This window comes from Podarcis bocagei, assembly GCF_964188305.1.
Source record: "Podarcis bocagei genome assembly, chromosome: 17".
Classification (NCBI taxonomy): domain Eukaryota; kingdom Metazoa; phylum Chordata; class Lepidosauria; order Squamata; family Lacertidae; genus Podarcis; species Podarcis bocagei.
In genome coordinates, this window is record NC_138143.1 from 29,857,087 (window position 1) to 29,879,290 (window position 22,204).

Consider the following 22,204-nt stretch of genomic DNA (forward strand, 5'->3'; position numbering starts at 1 on the left):
GGGTCCAAGGCAAGGAGCCAGGCGTGGTCAGGAACCCCAGAAGAGCAGGTCAGGGTGCTGGCAGGAACAGGTTTCCAACGATGTTGCTCCCGCAACCTGGGACTGGGCTGACTGGCCTTTATCTCCTCTGATGCCAGGGGCGGTCCCGGCCCACAGGTGACTCGCCTCCCCTGGCCTTAAGGCGAGCACTCCTCCTGAGAGAACTTAGTTCCCTCCGCCTCTCTGCCCTGAGCCTCTGCCGCTCCGGAGAGGCTGGAGGGTTACTGGACTCAGAGGCAACCTCACCTTCCCCTGACAGGGCTAGGAGAGGAGCACCTGCAGGCAATGGGTCCTCAAGCCAGAGCAGATTCAGCTGGTGCCTGCACCTGAGGATCCAGCACAGGTGAGGGCCCTTCAGATTCAAGCCCCTGCCCCAGCTCAGCCGGCCCTGGAGGTGGGGACTCCTGTGCAGGCTGGGATTCCTCCGATTCAGCCTCTGAATCAGATTCCCAGGCCATCACATCTTCTCATTCCTCAGTACTGGGGGAAGATGGTGGCAAATAGCTAAAAATCCATGTTCAACCCCAATAATGCACGTCTGTGTGTTTTTTCTTCTTTACACATTCTCTCTATGTTTTCAACTGAAAGTAATCATTCAACATATATTTTGTACATATACCTAAAGAAGGCCTCATATTCAACATCACAGCAAATAAAAAAAATCCCCAAAAGAGGAACGGGGTGATAATGAAAGGCAGAAGCCCCACCCAAGGTAGCAGTCATGTTTCATCAGTCCATCTAACTCAAAGAGACAAGCCGAGTGTGCTGGGGATAATGAGCCGCAAACACAGCATGCTTCATGGAGAAAGAATGGAATACAAAGAGCAGATAAGAGCAAAACAAACTGTGGAAACAGCTCTTAGGAAAATTTTTTTGGAGAAAGCCAAAAAGGCAGATGGTCAACAGGCATAACAAAATGCCGGTTTGCCATTGAGTCGAGAGATGCATACAGATATTGTGAATGGGAACCCGGCCCAGAAAAGCAAGTGCAGAGAAGGAAACTAGACAACTGGTTCTATCCACCAGCTGCGAAAGGAGAAAATCCAGGGATATGCTCTCTCAGCTCCATGATTTATGCCTTATTAAGGTATCTTCAAAACACCACTAAACATGAAACGAGCTATTATTGCTATTCTGATGTTAAATGTGCTTGTGTCAAATACAGTAGTACCTCGGGTTACATACACTTCAGGTTACATACGCTTCAGGTTACAGACTCTGCTAACCCAGAAATAGTACCTCGGTTAAAGAACTTTGCTTCAGGATGAGAACAGAAATCGTGCTCCGGCAGCGCAGCAGCAGCAGGAGGCCCCATTAGCTCAAGTGGTGCTTCAGGTTAAGAACAGTTTCAGGTTAAGAACGGACCTCCGGAACGAATTAAGTACTTAACCCGAGGTACCACTGTATGACCCTGGTGCGGAATCTATTTATGTAATCAGAAGCCATCTTGCACAGACAAATACCTGTGAGAACTGAGCAATGTATGATGAGAGCCTCAAACTCACCATATACATTCTCATCATATTAGAGCCATATTATCAGAACATTGTTCATATCAACATATTGACTGATTAACTTGTAACTCAATGGCATACTCTCCAACATTTCTCCGATGGAAATAGGGATGTCTATTATTATTATTATTATTATTATTATTATTATTATTATTATTATTATTATTACCCCTTCCATCTGACTGGGTTGTCCCAGCCACTCTGGGTGGCTTCCAACATATATAACAACATATTAAAACATTAAACATTAAAAAAAAAACCTTCCCCATTCTGGGCTGCCTTCATATGTCTTCTAAAGGTTGTATAGTTACTTATCTCCTTGTCTTGGGGTTCACGTAACTCCATACACTACAAGATTTCTGCAATAAAAATAAGGACCCTACCATACCCTCCACAATTTCTCCAATGAAAATAGGGACAGCCTAAGGAAATGCAGGGCATTCCGGGATTAAATCAGAAAACAGAACAGCTTTTGTATATCTGGGACCATGCCTGGAAAGTAGGGACACTTGGAGGGTCTGCAGTGAAGCTCTGAACTATACCCATTAACAGTTTGGGGCGTTCAAGCACCACAGTAGCCTGTGGCCCAAACTAGATATAACATGAAATGTGTCTTTTCAGTTACAGATAGGTAGCCGTGTTGGTCTGCCATAGTCAAAATAAAAATAAAAATATTCCTTCCAGTAGCACCTTAAAGACTATTGCAGTCGTTAAGAGTCGTCAACAGGCTCATCTCAGCTATCTGCCAATTTCCCATTCCCACCACCCTTCTGAGTAATACCCCTCCCCACCTTCTCACTATATAGAAGGATCTGGCAACTTCTGTTTCAGTGTATCTGAAGAAGTGTGCATGCACACGAAAGCTCATACCAAGAACTAACTTAGTTGGTCTTTAAGGTGCTACTGGAAGGAATTTTTTTATTGTGTCTTTTCATTTAATGTACTTTTTTATGCTAATACTTTCCACCAGAGATGGGGCAGATTGGGATTGCAGCAAGTGGAGAAGAGAATTTGACCTTTTCCCTCTTCTGTGATCATTCTGAAGAAAGCTCAACCTCTGAAGATAATAACATTTCAAACCAATGGCAAATATTCATGTTTTGCCAATGATCCTTCCCCTTGCTTCAATGTTCTCAGGGCAGCACACATGCAGCCGTTCCATTTTATCCCCCAAAACAACCTAATGAAGTTGATTAGGCTGAGGGGGAGCGAATGGCTCACCCATCTAAATCTGGCACACTAGTTTCATGCTTAAATTCAAGGATTCCTTGTGAATTTTCCATAGCTGTTTTCTCCACTTCTGAACACAAGCACACACACAATTTACCAGACAAGACTAGTTTGCTCCTATTTAAAAAATGAAAATAACATATCTTATGAAAGTGTAACTTCAAAGAATTTTCTTACCCCCTTTTCTTTTATCTGAAACTGGCCAGGCGCCAAACTTTGGCGGTTTCACTATATACCAGAAACTTGTATACATCGTTCTCATTTTATATAGGTCCTACCCTGGGGCTGTAAGAAAGACTGGAAATATGCCAAGATCCTTTAGTATGGAGCTCCTGAAGTTCTTGGGCTGGTTTTTTTTTTATTAAAAAAAAAAATCTTTTAAAGCTGGCTACCTCCCATGAAGGGATGTTAACACCATAATGATATGCATATCTGTTCAAAGGTTCAATGGGACTAAGGGTTTATGCACCCTTTCTCTTGTCCCACTGCTTTTCCCCAGGGAAAACCGCTCTTTAGTGCTCAATCAGAGCAAATGGCAATTCGGGTTTTCTCCAGGTTCCCATTTGCTCCGATTTAAAGCTAAAGAGTGGGTTTTTATGGGAAAGTGGAAAACTGCTCAGGCCCCTGCTTTCTCTGCACCAACCAGATAATATTTTGTTTAACATTTTAGTTCAGATTCTACCCTTATAGGACTCCACAGACCTACCACCCTCCGTTGAAAGCTCAGAAATTGTAACCTCATTTTGACTAATTAGGGGAGGGGGTGATACCTCTGTTGGAGGACACATCCTTCTTCTTCTGGGGTAGTTTGTCCACCTTTGGTCCCCACCCTGCACTCAGCTATCACCTGTGGCTCCTAGCAGCTGTCAGCATGTGACAGTGGCCACACCCCGGGAAACAACTTTGATAGACCAGCTAAACCACGTGAGGGTAGCCAATAAGTCTCAAAACCTCAATGAGTTAAGGACTTCCCCTGCATGTGTAGGCATGCCCTAGTGCAGGGATGTCCAACAAGTCGATCACGATCTACTGGTAGATCCCCTGGAGGTTTTGGTAGATTGCGGTCAATCGCTGGCACCCTCTCCTCAGCACCAGTAAATTAGAAACCTACCCCACCCCCCTCGCCCCAGCCTCCATTGTTACATGATCTGCAGAACGAAAGATGGAGTTTACTCAGTGAGGCTGTTTGCTTCCCCAGTGATCTGTTGGTCTGCTGGTGAGTGGCTGTTCCTCTTCCTCCCCAAACCCTGCCACCAAAACATGGCTACCCTCCTCCCTCAAAAAAACTCAACTACTTTGACCTGAACCCCCCCAAGAAATGGGGGTAGATCACTGCCAGTTTTTAATTCTGTGAGTCATAGGCGCCGACTCCATGGGGCTTGAGGGGGCCCGAGCCCCCTCAAAAATTCGTTTGGGGGGGCTCTGCCCCCCCCAATAATCTCTGGCGCCCCTCCAGCAGAGCGCCATCGCCGCCCCTCCCCCAGCCCAAAATGCACAGGGTCGGGCTGCATGCCTCCTGCCCTCCCTCCCGAGCAAAAGCTCCAACCAATTTCCTTCGGAGCTGATTAATAGGCGCAGCACGCTCTCCCCTATTCGCTCACGAGGAGGCGGCGCCACTTTATTTGCATATTCATGAGCTTATTTATTATTCATGAGCTTTCCCGGGCCCCCCCAATATTTTTTATAAGTCCGCGTCCCTGCTGTGAGTAGATCACAGTCTCTTGGGAGTTGGCCACCCCTGCAGTGGATTGAATGGACAAGACCAACAGTGGGTCCAATGGTCAAGAAGGAGGTGGTTCCTACATGTGCTGTAGAGGGATGTGAGGGGCAGATGGGGCTTGACAACATGGAAAAGTGGCCCCTGTAGGAGAAGGAACCTAGACCTCTGCTGCCTTGTTGCTATATTCACTTGGGCTTTGGAAGTAAAACCCGAGAAAAAGTCCATTCCCACTGCCTTGCAAGATGTCTTCGGGAGAAGAAAAGGCTAAGGAGTAAACCCTACAAAATCCAAAGTGGAGTCCCTAAGACGGTTGGATGGCATTATGTACCACCTCCTTGCAGCAACTCCTTCAACCAAGCTGGTCCCAAACATATTGCTTTGCTTTCCTTTGGACCACATCAGCGAGGCTGAGGGAGGGTAGGAAGGTACTTCTCACTAAATAAACTTTGGCTCGAAATACTGGAAAGCTTCAGAATAATGCTGAACCTTTCGTTACACTGAAAGAAGATGTTTCATTTAGCGTTGGCTCAGGAGTGGCTTGGCTGAATCTTAGATATAACATGGTCACTGGTTGTTAATAATTTGCATAATAAATCCCCCCCCCCAATTCTCTTCTGTATGAAATTGGGATTGTACCCGTTTTGATGGGTATCCATGTAAATATCTTCAACTACTAGGTGAAAATTCTCTGTGTGAAAAATGGCAGGTTGTGTATACTGTGTTTCCACATTTCTAAAGAGCCCTGCAGTGGAGATTACATGGTATCACTTTTATGCAGTCTCCCAGTTCTTTGTTTTCCTTTCATTGGCATTAAACATTAATAGCTAAAGTTCTTTCTAAAAATAAATTGGTAAAAGTAACGAAATACACAAAAGTGAAAACATATGGAAAGGTGGCTTTTCTATGAAGTGTAGGATAAAATACATTTACCATAGGCAGAATATTACCCTCCGTGTGGAGTTTAACCAGGGATCATAACCCAGTGAAAGTCCTTAGAAAAAATACTACTAGACTTCACATTTCATTCACAGTCCTAAATGCATTTGAAGATTTAGCAAATGCCATATATTCTGACTAATAATAGATGGGCAAACAGTACCCCACAATTTGCCCATCCATTATTGTCTTGGTGGCATCTCTTTACATTACCAGGAAAAGGCAGAAAAGTCTGCCGGGCAGGCTGCAATTTAACGATTCCTGGCAGAAGGCCCAAGTATCCCCATTGGCTGGTTTTGCCCGCTGCCAGGGAAACGCCCATCCAAAGGCTGCCGGCATTGGCCAATAGCTGGCAACCAGACAATCCAGCCTGCGATTTGCCAGATCACTTGTGCGGGCCGGGGCCTGGCCAGAACACCACCCACCAGTGAGGGTGAGCGTACTTACCAGTACCAAATAAAGTCAGCTCTCATCTTACACAGGGTTTCTGTTTTGGGGCAAGCACATCAAGCCAACATTGTGTATAGTCAACACAGCCCTCCAGTCATGGATGGGAATGCCAAATTTGTTATCCTGGACACCCCCTCCTTTCGGTGATGTGCATAAAGTTGAATTAGTGACACGGGTGGCACTGTGGGTTAAACCACAGAGCCTAGGGCTTGCCGGTCGGAAGGTTGGCGGTTCAAATCCCCGCAATGGGGTGAGCTCCTGTTCCCCTGCTAACCTAGCAGTTCGAAAGCACATCAAAGTGCAAGTAGATAAATAGGTACCACTCCGGCGGGAAGGTAAACAGCGTTTCCGTGCGCTGCTCTGGTTCGCCAGAAGTGGCTTAGTCATGCCAGCCACATGACCCGGAGGCTGTACGCCGGCTACTTCGGCCAATAAAGCGAGATGAGCACCGCAACCCCAGAGTCATCCGCGACTGGACCTAATGGTCAGCGGTCCCTTTACCTTTACCTTTAAATTCACACAAGTTGTGAATCGACAAAAGTAAAAAATAAGAATCAATTGGGTAGTTAAGCTGATGTGAAGGAAGAATTGTTGGAAGTTTTCCTATATGAGCAATGACATCCTGTTCTAGCAGATGACTACTGCAATCAATATAGGAAAACTAATTTCAATTTCAGAAAGTGGTGTTACATTTATGTTATTTTTTAAAAAAAAAACCTCACTAGAATATGACAACAACAACAATAAAGGAAGAGGAGGAGGAAGAAATGACAAAAGTGAAAGCTGATACTTTAGGGATTTAAATAATATCTCTCAGGACTCCGGCAAGCCATATTGCCCATTCATCTGCTGTAGTGAGATAGGATTGAAAGCAAAAACCCCACTGTGTCGTTTGTTCAGCATCCTCAGCCAAAGGGCGGGGGGGGGGGAGCTTTCTTGCAGAGTGATGTGTGACACTGGGGGGGGGGGGAATCCACTGCAAAGCTTGACAGAATCAAGCCTAAGCATTATCTTGGTGTGTGTTTTTAAAACTATTTCCCTTATTTCATAGAATGGTACAGTGGTACCTCGGGTTACAGACGCTTCAGGTTACAGACGCTTCAGGTTACAGACTCCGCTAACCCAGAAATAATTCCTCGGGTTAAGAACTTTGCTTCAGGATGAGAACAGAAATCGCACTGTGGTGGCGCGGTGGCAGCGCTAGGCCCCATTAGCTAAAGTGGTACCTCAGGTTAAGAACAGCTTCAGGTTAAGAACGGACCTCCAGAATGCATTAAGTTCTTAACCCGAGGTACCACTGTAGTAGAATTGCAGAGTTGGAAGGGACCCTGAGGTTCATGGCTTGGTCTCCAGACCCTTTATCATCTCGGTCAAACTCCTCTGCACACATTCCAGCTTCTCCATATCCTTCTTAAATTGTGGTGACCAGAACTGGACACAGTGTTCCAGGTGTTGTCTGACCAAGGCAGAATAGAGCAGGATGGTTACTTCCCTTAGTTGGGACACTATGCTTCTGTTGAATAACATTATCTTTTTAAAAACTTTTGCTGCTGCTGCTTGCTTGAGGTCTACTAAGACCCCTAGACCCTTTTCCATGTACTACCAGCAAGCCGGGTGTCCCTCTTATTATATTGGTACAGCAACAACAAAATAGTAAAGGTTAATTAATGAGATCGTCTGCTGTTGCTGTTTTCTGTCAGCAAGGTCTCAAATCTCCAAGCTATCTCAAGCATGAAGTGACCTTCTGCATATGTTCAGCCTTTCATTGCTACATTTAAAGCAAGATCTGATATACTATTTCCCTTTCAAGCGGTAGCGATGTGCATTACTTTCTCTGTCATCACATGCCAGTTCACAATAGCGATTACATCCGCTAGTCCTCCAGCTTCTATTCCCGTCATATTGTTATAGATTTGGGAGGGAACCACCAAAACCCTAGAAATTAATAAATGGTAGGATTTTGATGATTTGGGGCATTCAGGAAGAAATACAAGCTGCAGAGGGATTCCTGGGCTTACCTACGCAAGGCAACCTGGCTAAGCTAGGGCCATTAATAAACAATACAGGGCCATTGAGGGCCATTGGCAACACAAGAGAACTGTCCTCCCCCCTTGGCCTGAGGTGTGAACAGAGACTAGGGGCCCAGGAGGTGGGGTTGCGGGCTTCACGCCCACCCCACGTGAGCGGGGGCTGGTTTCAGCCCCCGCGAGAGCAGGGGAATCCCGGGCGCGTCGTCCACCCAGCCAGCCAATCGGGTGGCTGGGGGGCGTGGCCTGCCCTATTTAGAGCCGGCACGGCCGGGGCTCACCCTGTTTTGCCGGCTAGCCCCCACGTTTTCCCACCCTCCCTTTAGGTAGGTTTCTGACTTTGCTATGGACTTCGGTCTGTCGCCACAAGGGGCATGGTAGGAATTTTTCCCAATTGGCAATTTGCAGCCATTTGGTTTTTCGCCTACCTCGTAGCAACTCGTCACAACTCTTCGGCATTGGCGGTAGGCATTGGTAAGAAGGGGTTAAGAGGATGTGGGGGGGAGGAACGCCATCACCTCCCCCCAGTGAGCGAAGGGTGGTCCGTTAAAGGACTCCGGGGGGCATGGCCCTGTCCGAAGCCTATGGAGGTGTGGGCCTAAGGCACGCCCCCGGGCGGTGACCTGGGGGAGCTTCTAGTTGACGTGCCTCAGCAGGAGACTCCCCCACTATGGTGTTAACCCTTCCCATGTCTCCAGCAAATGGGCTGGAGCCGGATAGTCGATAGGACCAATGCCTAAGCCAATGCCTCTCATTCCTGAATTCAATAAAGTTGTGGCCTAATTCGCCCATTTAACCTTAAATTCTGGTGTCTGGTGTCTTTATTTATCCTTGGTGGGGGGCGGGAACTCGCCACACAAAGCAATTTCATTGTGGCAACAACGAAACAGTAAACAGACAATCAAACTGATCTGTACCTTAAAATGTTGAATAAAGATGACAAGAGTGGTAGGTAAATGGCTGGGGTGAGGGACATTTGAGATGCTACATAGGAAACGGTTAATCCATTAAGCTAATCAATGAATCAAGGATGCCTATGTAGACTTCATGAGGCATGATGAGAAGATTAACCCCTCTTTTACAATATAAACGTAAAGGGTAAAGGGACCCCTGACCATTATGTCCAGTCGTGGCCGACTCTGGGGTTGCAGCACTCATCTCACTTTATTGACCGAGGGAGCCGGCATACAGCTTCCGGGTCATGTGGCCAGCATGACTAAGCCGCTTCTGGCAAACCAGAGTAGCGCACGGAAACGCCGTTTACCTTCTCGCCAGAGCGGTACCTATTTATCTACTTGCACTTTGACGCGCTTTCGAACTGCTAGGTTGGCAGGAGCAGGGACCGAGCAATGGGAGCTCACCCCGTCGTGGGGATTCGAACCGTCAACCTTCTGATTGGCAAGTCCTAGGCTCTGTGGTTTAACCCACAGCGCCACCCGCTTCCCTTAAAGATGACAAGAGTGGTAGGTAAATGGTTGGGGTGAGGGACCTTTGAGATGCTACATAGGAAACGGTTAATCCATTAAGCCAGTCAATAAATCAGGGATGCCTATGTAGACTTCATGAGCCATGATGAGAAGATTAACGCCTCTTTTACAATATACTGTCACATGAAAACCTACACAGATGTGGAGTGTGGATTTAGAATGGACTTTAAGGGCACCATGTTTGCTAGATATTTGAAGTATGCTGAGAGGCACATCTCATGAAAAACAGCTGGTGCTCACAAGCCTTAATGCTTGTGACTGCTCTTAGGTCCTAAAAAAAATATGTTCCACAAGTTCTGTTTAATTTATTGGATATTCGAGCATCTAATTGAAGGGCTCCTACAATCAGACCATGATTAGGCATTCATGTGGCATGATGGGAAGTGTAGTATAACCACCGCATACGAAGATAAATGTGGCCACCACAAAAGTTTGGCTGTAAACTGAAAGAGTTCTTTGTTGTTGGCATTCAGTTCAGTTATCAAGGCCAAACCTCCAGTCTGGGTCCAGACATCCCTGAGGAAATTTGGGCACGTATCTTGATGGTTCTTTATTTCTTGTTCCCATTTTCCATTTTAAAACGGGCCATTGTTTCATTCGTATTATGGGAAAGAAACTTGCCTGTTTGGTGGCTGAAGTGAGCATACAACTGCAGTGAACCTTCCAAACCCTAAGGGTAGCATTTACAAATTAGCTACCCAAGTCTATCCAAATATTAATTTGCCATGCTCGCCCCTTGTGGTTTTGGACAGGCCTGGTTTCTTTTGTGGTTCGTTCTCCATTATTGCTTGTCTTTTAAGATTATATTTACTTTTAAACACACACACAAACTTATTATATTTTCCCACATTTACGGCTGTTAGTGGAAGCATAATCCAACTTCCCCCCCAGGAACATTCAGGAAGCTTGTTCAATACAGTCAGAAAGCCAAGATGGAAAGCAAATCTCAACCAAATATAGAACGTCTGGACAGCGACTGGTCAATCCCCCACCCCCCCCCCCGGCCACGAAACAAACCCTCCTGTCTGTGCTATATATTTGTCTGCAGCTGCTAGAGCAACACAGAGGCTGAATGAGAAAGTAATTGCTTTTATTTTTTGATTGGGTTCTGAGGCAGCCTAACCACAATGACATTTTTTATGGTTTTCCAAAAAGCAGGAGAGGAAATCTTTGAAAAGCTACTTAGTCATCTAGTTAGTGACTATATACTTCTGAGGGTTCGCACTCCGCCACTCTGCCTTTGACGTTCCCCTGGTTTTAATGGAGGTTTATCTTCCGCCTCCTACAACACAGAATAAAGCAATGACCGCAGGAAATGTTGAATACACTTTTCCCTTGATGCAACCCCATTACTGACGTCCATAGGTAAGTAGAATTTGGAGAGGTAAGCATTGCCAGTTAGCAGTGGCAGGGGAGATAGGTGCCGACTCCTTAGGGCTGAGGTGTCTTCAGCCCCTTTGATGTTGTCTTGCTGTGAGCTCAGCACACATACACCCCAATACTGAGGGGTTGGAGGAGGCTGAGCGTCAAACGGATCACAGTGTTGGGCTAGGTACAGTTTCTCCAGCTTCTTGGCATGAGGAGCAGAGTGGAGCTGTGCTTTCTGCCCTATGATGTGAGCCAAACCAGGGCCACCTTGGCTGCCACTGCTTTCTCCTCTTGCCACCTGTGGGGCTCTCAAAAGTAGCAGCTGTGGCGGTGTGGGTGCCATCACTGCCACAGCTCCAAGATGGGCAAGTTTATGAAGACAGGGAAAGTCGTCCTTGTCCTCGCTGGGCGTTACTCCGGACGCAAAGCTGTTATTGTTAAGAATATTGATGATGGCACCTCTGACTGCCCCTACAGCCACACTTTGGTGGCTGGTATTGATCACTACCCACACAAAGTGACAGCAAGCATGGGCAAGAAGAAGATTGGCAAGCATTCCAAGATCAAGTCCTTTGTGAAGGTCTACAATTACAACCACTTGATGCCTACCAGGTACTCCGTTGATATTCCCCTTGACAAGATCGTTGTCAACAAGGATGTCTTTAGGGACCCTGCGCTGAAACGTAAAGCCCGGCGGAAGGCCAAAGTGAAATTTGAGGAGAGATACAAGACAGGCAAGAACAAGTGTTTTTTCCAGAAGCTCAGATTCTGAGTGGCATGCATTTGCACCAATAAATATTTTTGAAAAGCTAAAAAAAAAAGGAGCAGCTGTAGTGACCACAGCTTTGGTGGGTCTGCAAATGGCCAGCCCTCCCATGACCAGAGTGCCCTGCTGCAGCGTCAAGAGAGGACAATGCAGAATGGAAAGGGCACGCTTTGGGCCATTCTTTGCTTCTTGACAGACCTCACTAGAGCAGGGCTTCCCAAACTTGGGTCTCCAGCTGTTTTTGGACTACAGTTCCCATCATCCCTGACCACTGGTCCTGATAGCTAGGGATGATGGGCATTGTAGCTCCAAAGCAGCTGGAGATCCAAGTATGGGAAACCCTGCTCTAGAGTTATATATGGCATATGTTCTCCATATCATTCCTGGCCTGTTCAGAATGTGGGCTGGCTAGCAAATGCTGGCACTTAACCTAATTCTGGTTAAGTCTGTTGTTAATATTTCCATCTTGTTACATAAAGGAGCTAAGGAAAATGCATTTATCAGAAATTTCAATGCCCCATGACAAAAAGGAAGTTAATTTATCCAGTTTTATGAATCTCTTTACCCTTCCTGCTGCAGCTATCTTGAAAAAAGTGGGCATAAATTCTGAGTGATGATGAACAGCCATCTGGTGAAAGCATTGCCAAGCCAAAATTCCATTGGTGGGTCTCCTTAATAAAGTTTGGAAACAAGTGCTTTAGAGATAGAATATGTACTGCCAATTGGGGGGGGGATCTACCAAAGAGGGGAGGGCTCCTCACCAAGGGAAAAGAAAGATTTATCCAATAGATATAACTACAACTAATCACTTAAAACCAATGGGTGTGCTATCTGCTCCTGTCTAGCTGCTTTGGATTCCTTAACTAGCTGCCCCAATATTGGCACTTTCTAAAGAAAAGAAAAAAACCAGCTCTGGATCCGAGAAGTAATTGGATCAAAATGTAAATGGTAACTGTTGTGAAGCATGGGGTAAGAGTTAATATTGAGAAATATTCAAACATGTAATTCCCTGCCTACAGACCGAAGTAAGGAAATACATATGGCCCAATAGTCTATCAAGAAATAAATATTATTCTAGCTGAAAAAGGGGGACCATACAGAAGTGGGTGTGAGGGGAGCCAGCTATGTATATTTAAAAACAGCACATTTGAAAAATTCAACATGTTCTAAGATTGTTTTTAAAATAAAGACATACCTGGACATACTTCTTGCCTTCTGCCTTTACTGTACACTGAAACACAACTTCTAGCTTGTTGCCACAACAAACAGAGATATAATTACATTTTTTGTGGGGGGACGACTTGTAATACTTAGAGAGTTTCCATATAATTTGTAAGATTTGGGAAAGCCCAGAATTGCAAGACATGTGGTACATTGCAAAAGTTAGCAATGCGCACATGATCTAATATTGGTTTCTCTGGGACAACTTGCCTCTCAACACCAGCCCTGATCAAGCATTGATAGTTCCATAATGAAAAAAGGCGAGGCAGTTAGGGTGACTTACTGTGGCAGAAGAGGGGAGCTTCCTCACTCCAGTTTCCCAAGTGTAGCCACAATAGATTCTGGTCTACTCAATTTCTCTTCTCACAGAAAGCCGGGAACAACTACAGACCTCCTCCCTCTCTTCTCCTAAAGGGCTGCATGAGGAAATAACCTGTTATGTGAAGAGACGTCTGCAACAGTCGTTCTGAAAGTGCTCTAGGCATTGTACATGATGCAGGGAAAGTGTGTGTTACTTGTCATGTACACTATACAGTAGGCCTTTCCCCCTCCTCACTTTTCCATGGCAAAATGAGAAGCACTACAAACCCCTACAAAAATATTTTTATTGGAGACAATGGCAGGACACAATGAGCACACTAGACCATCACCTCTATGTCTCTGGCAAGTTGTTGTAAGTACACGAGCAATGGCTTCTATTGTTGCACTTATTTATTTACTTTTTCTGTGACTTTGGGCCATTATAATCCTGCGAACTTCTGGCCTAGATCGAATCCAGGTTTGCCATCATCTATATGTGCATTCAACAGAGAGCTGTTGCTGTCTCTGGGCTGTGTTGGGCTTTGCTGTGGTCAAGGGCAGGGCAAAGTCTCTGCTTTGGGGTTGGAAAGAAATTGGCTGTGTACCCCATACCCTCCAACATTTCTCCGCTGAAAATAGGAACATCCTAAGGAAAAGCGGGGCATTCCAAGGTCAAATCAGAAATTGGAATGGCTTCTGTAAATCTGGGACTGTCCCTGGAAAATAGGGACACTTGGAGGGTCTGGTATCCTCCAAAATTGTAGAAATAAACTCTAATATTCTTACTGGAATTGCACTATTGATATTGTCCAACTGTACCTTACAGGAGTAGCCAGCATGGCGTATTCCAGATGCTGACTGAGAAGACACCATGTTCAATACCCTCATCAGAGCCACCACCATTATGGGTCTGGACACTTTTTAAAGTTCCTGTGGACAAGAGGGTAAATTCCTGTACTAAACTAACCAAGTCATGTGTGCTGCTCAGCAACTTGAACAAGGTATCCTGGAATGTTAAAAAGGACTTGCTATGAGAATGCCAAATAATACTGCTAGTACAAAAATAAAACCAGGAATCTTCAACTCTCCATGACTTTATCTGTGATATGGTCTACTACATCCTGAATAGTTTTGTAAGCAATAATAGAACCATGGAGGCTAAATTGATACACCCATAATATTGTTGTACCTCCTCTCTTCCAAGCAACACTCATATTACTTAATGATCTGCAGATATTTTGGCTCCGATGTGCTTCTGAAACGCACGCATGACCATTCAGAACCATCCTCTAGGAGTAAGTGTTATGTAAATTCCTTCCCACCTTATTATTATTATTCCAATTCAGCCTTATAGAATGATGAAGGGCAAAGAACTTTGAACATTCTTAGGTCAACCCGGGGGATTTGAAGCTATGCCTGGGTGGAATCTAACCTTTGTGAATCAGAGAAAAGGCATTTGCAATATGTTAAGAGCTCCGTGTTGGGTTTTAAAAAATGGCAACAGCATGGAGATCAATATCAAGGACAAATTAAGAGCAGGAAAATACATACATGTTCAGTTTACAAAACTCGGCGGAATAGGTTCCTGTTTCCCTAGTTTTAGAGAAAGGTTTGGATTTGGATATCTTCCTTCAGCAATTGTTTCTATCCAGCGAGAAGCCCTACATGGATCAGAACATCTAGATAAGAAGACAGATTCATGTGGGTAGGAAGAGAAAAGGTCTAAGTATACCAGGGCATAAGAAGAGTCCTAGTGGATCAAGTCAAAGACCCATAAAGACCACCACACAAGTCTCACAGTGGCCAACCAAGTCTGCAATTAAAGCTTGAGTACAACATCACACTCCTCACTTGTGGTCCTCACCCTACTTCCTCTGACACTGGAGAGACTGCACAGCCATCACAGGAAGTAGCCATTGATGGCCTCATCCTCTACAGTGGTACCTCGGGTTAAGTACTTAATTCGTTCCAGAGGTCCGTACGTAACCTGAAACTGTTCTTAACCTGAAGCACCACTTTAGCTAATGGGGCCTCCCGCTGCTACCGCGCCACCGGAGCACAATTTCTGTTCTCAACCTGAAGCAAAGTTCTTAACCCGAGGTACTATTTCTGGGTTAGCAGAGTCTGTAACCTGAAGCATATGTAACCTGAAGCATATGTAACCCGAAGTACCACTGTATTAATATGTCAATTCATGGGAAGAGGATAGCTAGAAACTTTATTTGCCTAGCTACTAGCCATAGCAATAAAATAAAATACACAGAGGATAAAACTAAATGCTTCCTTAGCCGCTACAAAATACATTCAAAAGGTTTACAACCAATACAAATGACAGAACTGATACATGGTCCTTTAGCCACAGATAAAACATGTGAACCTATAGGCTTTCTTTTGATTAAAACAACAACAGTGGAGCGATATTAGAAAGCTAATCAAATAATAGATCTTATTCTCATTGTCACTTCTAAAAGTTGTGTCGTTTTTGCTGTCACCTGGTTATCTTTATCTGCTAGAAGAAAAGACACGGTAGCACAAGACTGAGCAGGATCCCAGAAAAGCAATACGCATGGTAAGATTGAGAGAAGCAAATGGGCCAATTCAGGGATGGAGGTACGAGAGCAAACACCACCAAGGAACAGTTGGCTAACCTGCCAGCAGCCTCCTCCTACATCCTTCATATGGAAGCTGCAGGAAGGTTGGTGCCAGAGAGTGAGAGAAAGACATTTAAAGTGACCACAAGGCAGCATACGTTCCAAAGCTGAGGAGCTGTTCCTAGAAAGAAGAGAAAGGAGAGACTTTCCCCTATTGCATTCCTTTGTGGTTCCTCTGATTTGCATTGCCCCATATTCCACTCTTCCTGAATTCTGGTTCAACTAGGATCATTCCTACAATTAGTTCTGAACATGAAACATGTGCAGTTTGCTGAAGCTTTCCATTCCTTCATTTCATTTGAATCTTTGATTTTTGTCTCTGTTAACTATGTGTACACGTCCATGAATAAATCATTGCAAAAAAAAAAAAACCCACCCACCCTACCTTTAAATGTGAACATATGAGGAATTCTTTCTGTCCAGTGATTTACTGATGCACTCATGCACTCTTCAGCAACAGCAAGACACCACTATAGTCTTAGTGTCAAAACAATCATAGCTGCAGTTGCATCAAATTCTCCTTTTTAGCAATGTTTCATCTGTGCACAAAGGGCTCGTGACGATTGGTAAAAATGCCACCAATATTCTTTTCCATACATGGTTCGGCTTGCTATGCACTGAAATCTAGTATGAGGCAAGCTTCATAGACTGAGTTGTCAGTATGTTTATTTCTAGTGACCTTTTAATTATTTTATTTATGATTTTCAATTGTATACATTGCAATAATTGTACAATCATTTTAACATTTCAAAACTTGACTTCCTTCCCCACTTCCTGTGGTTCCTGAAATTTATTTTTAATATTTTTGCCATATCCAAATTAACTTAATTTGCTCATTTATTCATCTACTTTAAATATATACTCTTTTAAAACTGCAGGTTATTACAATAACCCTGCCAATGCTGTTATCTGTTTGCAGTTTCTTTGTAAATATTTAATAAAACATTTCCATTCTTTTATAAAAAGTTTCTTCTCTTGATTTCTTATTTTTCCAGTAAGTTTCACCATTTCTGCAAATTCCATAAGTTCATAAGTTTTTGTGTCCATTCTTCTTTTGCTGGGACTTCTTCTTCTTTCCATTTTTGGGCAAGTAACATTCTGGCCACTGTAGTTGCATACATGAATAAATTTCTAGACAGTTTGGGTAGTTCCTTCCCTATAATTCCCCAAAGGAATTCCCAAAAGGAATTATAGTGACCTTTTAAGCACTTAGTGAGATCACACACACCCCTTTCAAAACATTGACATGTAAGATGCCCATGTTCAAACGTTCCTGGTCATTGCTATGTCCTGTGCTATAGGTGCATTGGCCAAGAAGTCAGAAGGATTCTCCAGGGTTTCAGACCTCACGCCCAGATAGCTCAGTTGGTTGAAGTGCTGATAACGCCAAGGTAGCAGGTTCGATCGCTGTATGTTCCTGCTTTGAAGAGGGCTGGAGTAGATGATTCCTCAGGTCCCTTCCAACTCTACAGTTCTATGATTCCATACTCAGCCCCATCTGGAGATCCCAGGAATTGAACCTGGAAGCATGCAAAGCCTGCCACCGAGCTATGGTCCACAACACACACTGCCCTGAATGCAGGGCATTTTTTCAGCTGGGGAAAACTCTGTTCTGGCATCGCTCAGGTGGGCACCATTGCCATTACAGTGGAACCTCAGGTTAAGAACTTAATTCGTTCTGGAGGTCCGTTCTTAACCTGAAACTGTTCCACTGTAATGGCAATGGTGCCCACCTGAGTGATTCACCGCTTCTGTGCATGCGAGGGATGTCATTTTGAACGTCTGCACATGCGCAAGCAGTGAAACCCAGAAGTAACCTCTTCTGTTACTTCCGGGTTGCAGTGGAATGCAACCTGAAAAGATTTAACCTGAAGCAAACGTAACAAGAGGTATGACTGTATAAGAGAACAAGGGAGGCATTCATGGTGAGTTCCCACACCTCTTTTTCTAGAAAAATAGCACTGCCTGAATGCATGGCTTCTGAGGTAAATTTGAAATGTACAATTCTGTGATATCAGAACTGAACAGCAATTAGCTGAAATCCACCGGATTACTGAAAGCTGCTCAGGAGATGCTGTTCCATGGGCTTACGCTGTCTTTCTGAGTTATTGGCTGGGATCCTAAACTCACTTGAAGAGGCAGAGTTCTACTGCTGCCAAGGTGAAGTACGAGAACTCCATTACTCTAAATAATGAGCAGGATGAACAATAAACAAAATGGTGCTTGCCTGAGGGGAACAAACCAAAGACATGCTTCCTGACATGTAGGTGCCTGACACCAGCACAAAGTAATGACAAATGGGCATGGCTTGCGGCTCATATCATGCAAAAACAATGCCAGAACTCTCTGTCCTTTTCCCAGTGTAATGACATTTTAATATCTTGACGTGCTAAGAAAGCATCACTAGATCACATCCATGGCTGATGCCATGGAAGTATTAAAAATTGGGAGTTTTATTAACAAAATGGCCACCAGATGGTGAGGAGAATTGTAGGTTGCTGCTCCCTTTCCGTCTGCTACATGCATTCTGCTTGTTGTTGTTCCATTAAAAAAAAAAATCTTACAAAAAAAGACTTAAAAATGCATACAAAAATCACCCAAACCCACGACTGTTTATAAGGAACATTGCACCAAAATAATAATAATAAGGGGGTACAAATCTCTGCTCTTCCATGATACAACAATACCAGTACAATTATAAGATTAGAATAAAAATAAAATGAACCTAGCTTTATCATTGATTAGTTCTTCAGCAATGGGGGGAAATATCAAATGCCATTCCAATCTAAGTAAGTTTCATTCTACCCACTCTGATTCGTAATATATATGTCTGTTTCAAACATTTAGTTAACAACCTATACCCTTGTGCAAATTAATTGAAACAAACAATGTAGTTTATTGTACAAAACTCACATATACATGCACAAAACTTACATATATGTACACTGATAACAGATATGACCTCCGCTGTTTTTAAGCAGCATTTGAACACGGTTTGGCATGGAGTCTACTAGTTTTGAACAGTCACTGTTGATTTTCGGATCCCTGGACCACACTTGAATCAGCGCCTGAATGATCTTCTCCATAGTCGTACAGTCTGCAGCACAGAGGCAACTTTTGCATGTAGCCCACAAATTGTCAATGGGATTTATGTCCAGGGAATTCCCTGGCCAATCAAGTACCTGTATTTGCTGCTCTGTCATGAATTTCTTCACCACTTTCGATGTGTGACGGGGGCTATGTCCTGCTGCAATATCCCAGTACCGTCAGGACACTTCTTTTCCAGCTCTGGAATAACTCTCTTTCATAGAACCTCAATATATTGTGGCGAGCACATCATTCCTTCTATTGGCTGCAGGCTTCTGACACCATAATGACCAACTGACTTTTCGTGTTTGTTTTGAGTACAGGATTACGAGTAAGATAGAAGACATGCTTTGTTTCAATTAATTTGCACAAGGATGAACATTTCCATCCTCATACTGGACTAGTTCCCTCCGTTCACTGTTTCTGAATCATTTTCATTAACATTTAATAAAGAAAGTCAGTGTAGCATTTTAATGTCTTTTTTTCTCATTTGTGTTTGCTATGAATATTAATGCCACACAAAGACATTTGTCCCCCTATTGCATTCCTTGAATTGTCATTAAGCCTTTGGAAGAAGAGAACTGTTTCCTTCAGAGCCCGCTAAAGTTTGGCATAAGAAGTGCTAAACTAGCTTGAAAATTCATTGTTTCCATCAATATTTCCTTCAATTTGTTTTATATACAGTACATATAAACATTAAATAGGTTTTGTTACTGGATGCCAAAGAACCCATTGTAGGAATTGTCCCATGACTTTAACCAATGCAGTGATTTGAGTGTCCAGTTGCAACAAAATTGACTTATTCACTCTGGATTTTGTTTGGTTCTGTACTGGACACACCATGGAGACCAGCTCTGAATGGGGACTTTCCGAACATTTTTAGTAGAGTCTGTAAACAAAGAGGATCAAATGTCTGGACTTGAGATTTCTCCTAGCGAAAGATTTGCCTTCCTTATAGTATCATTTTCAGTTTTAAGTACAGCGTGATCCCTTCTGCTTTGTTAACCAAACTGAGTAGGCTATACATACCATAAACACACTAATGCCTTTTCCCATTTTCCAAAGAGAGAAGAGACGGGATTCTTTTCTTCTGATGCTTGTGGATGGAGAGAGTTATCAAGGTTTACGTTTCATTGTTTCATTGTCTTGCTTAGCATAGCAATGAAATTAAACTGTATGATGTAACAAAAGTCAGATTATATCTTAGATTCTGTATTCTACATAGGAGCCAACTCCTAGGGGCTGCAGGATTTTTGCCCCCCTCCATTAAATATTTGAGGGGGTGGAGTGGGGCAGAGTTGATGGGCATTGCCATTCAAATGCTGTGTGTGCACCGCATCATGTGATCAATTTTGCAGGACAGGGCATTCCTCCCCCACCCAATATTTCATTCAAGTTGGCACCACCATTCTGTTTTTTCCACTCACAATACCTTCAGATTATTTATTTATTCAACTGTTGTCCAGGGTTGGATTTAGATTCGCTATTTCAAGCTAAGCAGGGCTGCAGGTGTTAGGAAGACAAACACGGGTCTCCCAGTCCAACGCTCTAACCCAAGGTGTCCCACTCCCCTTACCTGGCCAATCCCCTGGCAACGCCTCCCCACGCAGGATTGGGTGATTGGCTGAGGTAGGCGGAGACCTCCAGGTATCCAGCCTGGGGAGGATGAAGCCAGCCCGAACTACCAGGAGTCACACTGGGATCCGGGGGGCTGCATGCGACCACACAAAAGGCGCCCCCCATTTGATGTGGGAGCGGTCATTTTGGACTGCAACTCCCACCATCCCTAGCTAGCAGGACCAGTGGCCAGAGATATTGGGAACTGTAGCCCCCAAAAAGCTGGAGACCCAAGCTTGGGAAACCCTGCTCTAACCACTACACCACACTGGCTCTGTTACTCATTGGTGGTGGAGGGGTGCATTTCTGCTCCCTTCAAATATTTTTGGGGGGTACAATACAGATCTCCTCATTGATTTGTAAAAAGGAAGCATGGATCCACGCGGAAAATTAGCAGTTTTTAATTCATTCCCCAAATCACTGTTGTTGCGGAAATTATTTACTGTGGTGGAAAATTAAAATTAAAGATCCTACCTATTACCCTTTCTCTCTTGTGTTCTGGTTGCTTTCCCAGTCAGCCTGGTTTTGCGTCTCAGCAGGGAGCGGGAGGGAAAGGTTTGCATTTCTTGGGCTGCCAACGCACAGAGTGACTCAAGACATCTTTGATGTCAACAAAAGCTGCTCCTTTTCCCTTGTGGGGTATCCAAGAGCCCCTATAGAGTCCTTAAGTGGGTTCCCTATTGGCAGGAGAAAATAACAGAGGCCAACCAGAGAATATTGAGAAGCAAGGCAGATAGTAAGCCTGATCTTTATTGAACTGTTGCAACAGGGTCCTCACTCACTACATGCAGGAGAGAGGAGGCACCCAGAACAATGGTGAACAAGTCCTTATATAGACTTTTGAAATTGCCTACCCTGTAGCTCAAGACCACCCCAAAAAACACCATACATACATCACAGAAGGAGGCGGTCTACAGCAGAAATCCTGTCTGCCAGGATACCTGACAATGGCCAGTGAGTGCTTACTTGGGCAGCCTGGCCATTCTTTTGTGATGGCAAATACTTTAATTCCTGAATCCTGGTCACAAGGTCACCCTATTCATACACAAAGATGCCCTAAAGACAGGTAAGCAAAAGGCAATAGAGAGGCTTTCCCATTTCCTTCCTCCTTGTAGAGAAACATTTGAGGTCAATTTGGGAGAGTCAAAATGGTTTCTGGGTTGTTCTCCTGTACTATTTCAAAACACGTGGTTTACATACTTATACAGTGGTGCCTCGCAAGACGAAATTAATTCATTCCGCAAGTTTTTTCTTCTTGCGAGTTTTTCGTCTTGTGAAGCACGGTTTCCCATAGGAATGCATTGAAAATCAATCAATGCGTTCCTATGGAGACCGTCCAGGGACAGAGGGGAAGCGCCGCGGGCCTTCCCCTCTGTCCCCGGACCTGTTTTAAAGCAAGGGAAGGGGCAGCGGGGAGAATCACTTCTCCCCGTTGCCGCCCCTTGCTTCAAAAGGGGCCCAGGGAGAGAGGGGAAGGCGCGGGCGCCTTCCCCTCTGTCCCCTCTTTTGAAGCAAGGGGCGGAGGGGAGAAGATCGCTTCTCCCCGTTGCCGCCCCTTGCTTCAAAAGGGGTCCGGGGACAGAGGGGAAGGCGCGCGCATGCCTTCCCCTCTGTCCCCGGAGATTGCGGGGCTGGCAACGGGGAGAAGCAATCTTCTCCCCGCCGCCCCTTGCTTCAAAAGAGGTCCGGGGTGCGGGGGCAAGCTTCGTTTTGCGAAGCAAGCCCATAGGGAAATTCGTCTTGCGAAGCAACTCGAAAACGAAAAAACCTTTCGTCTTGCGAGTTTTTCGT

At 44.5% G+C, this 22,204-nt stretch overlaps 1 pseudogene across 1 annotated transcript; it reads left to right on the forward strand.

The window, feature by feature from the left end:
- The first annotated feature begins 11,088 nt into the window (after positions 1–11,088).
- On the forward strand, positions 11,089–11,592 carry LOC308577134 (large ribosomal subunit protein eL27 pseudogene; annotated as a pseudogene). The gene has a single exon. The product of its transcript is annotated as a large ribosomal subunit protein eL27 pseudogene (transcript).
- The last annotated feature ends 10,612 nt before the right edge of the window (positions 11,593–22,204 follow it).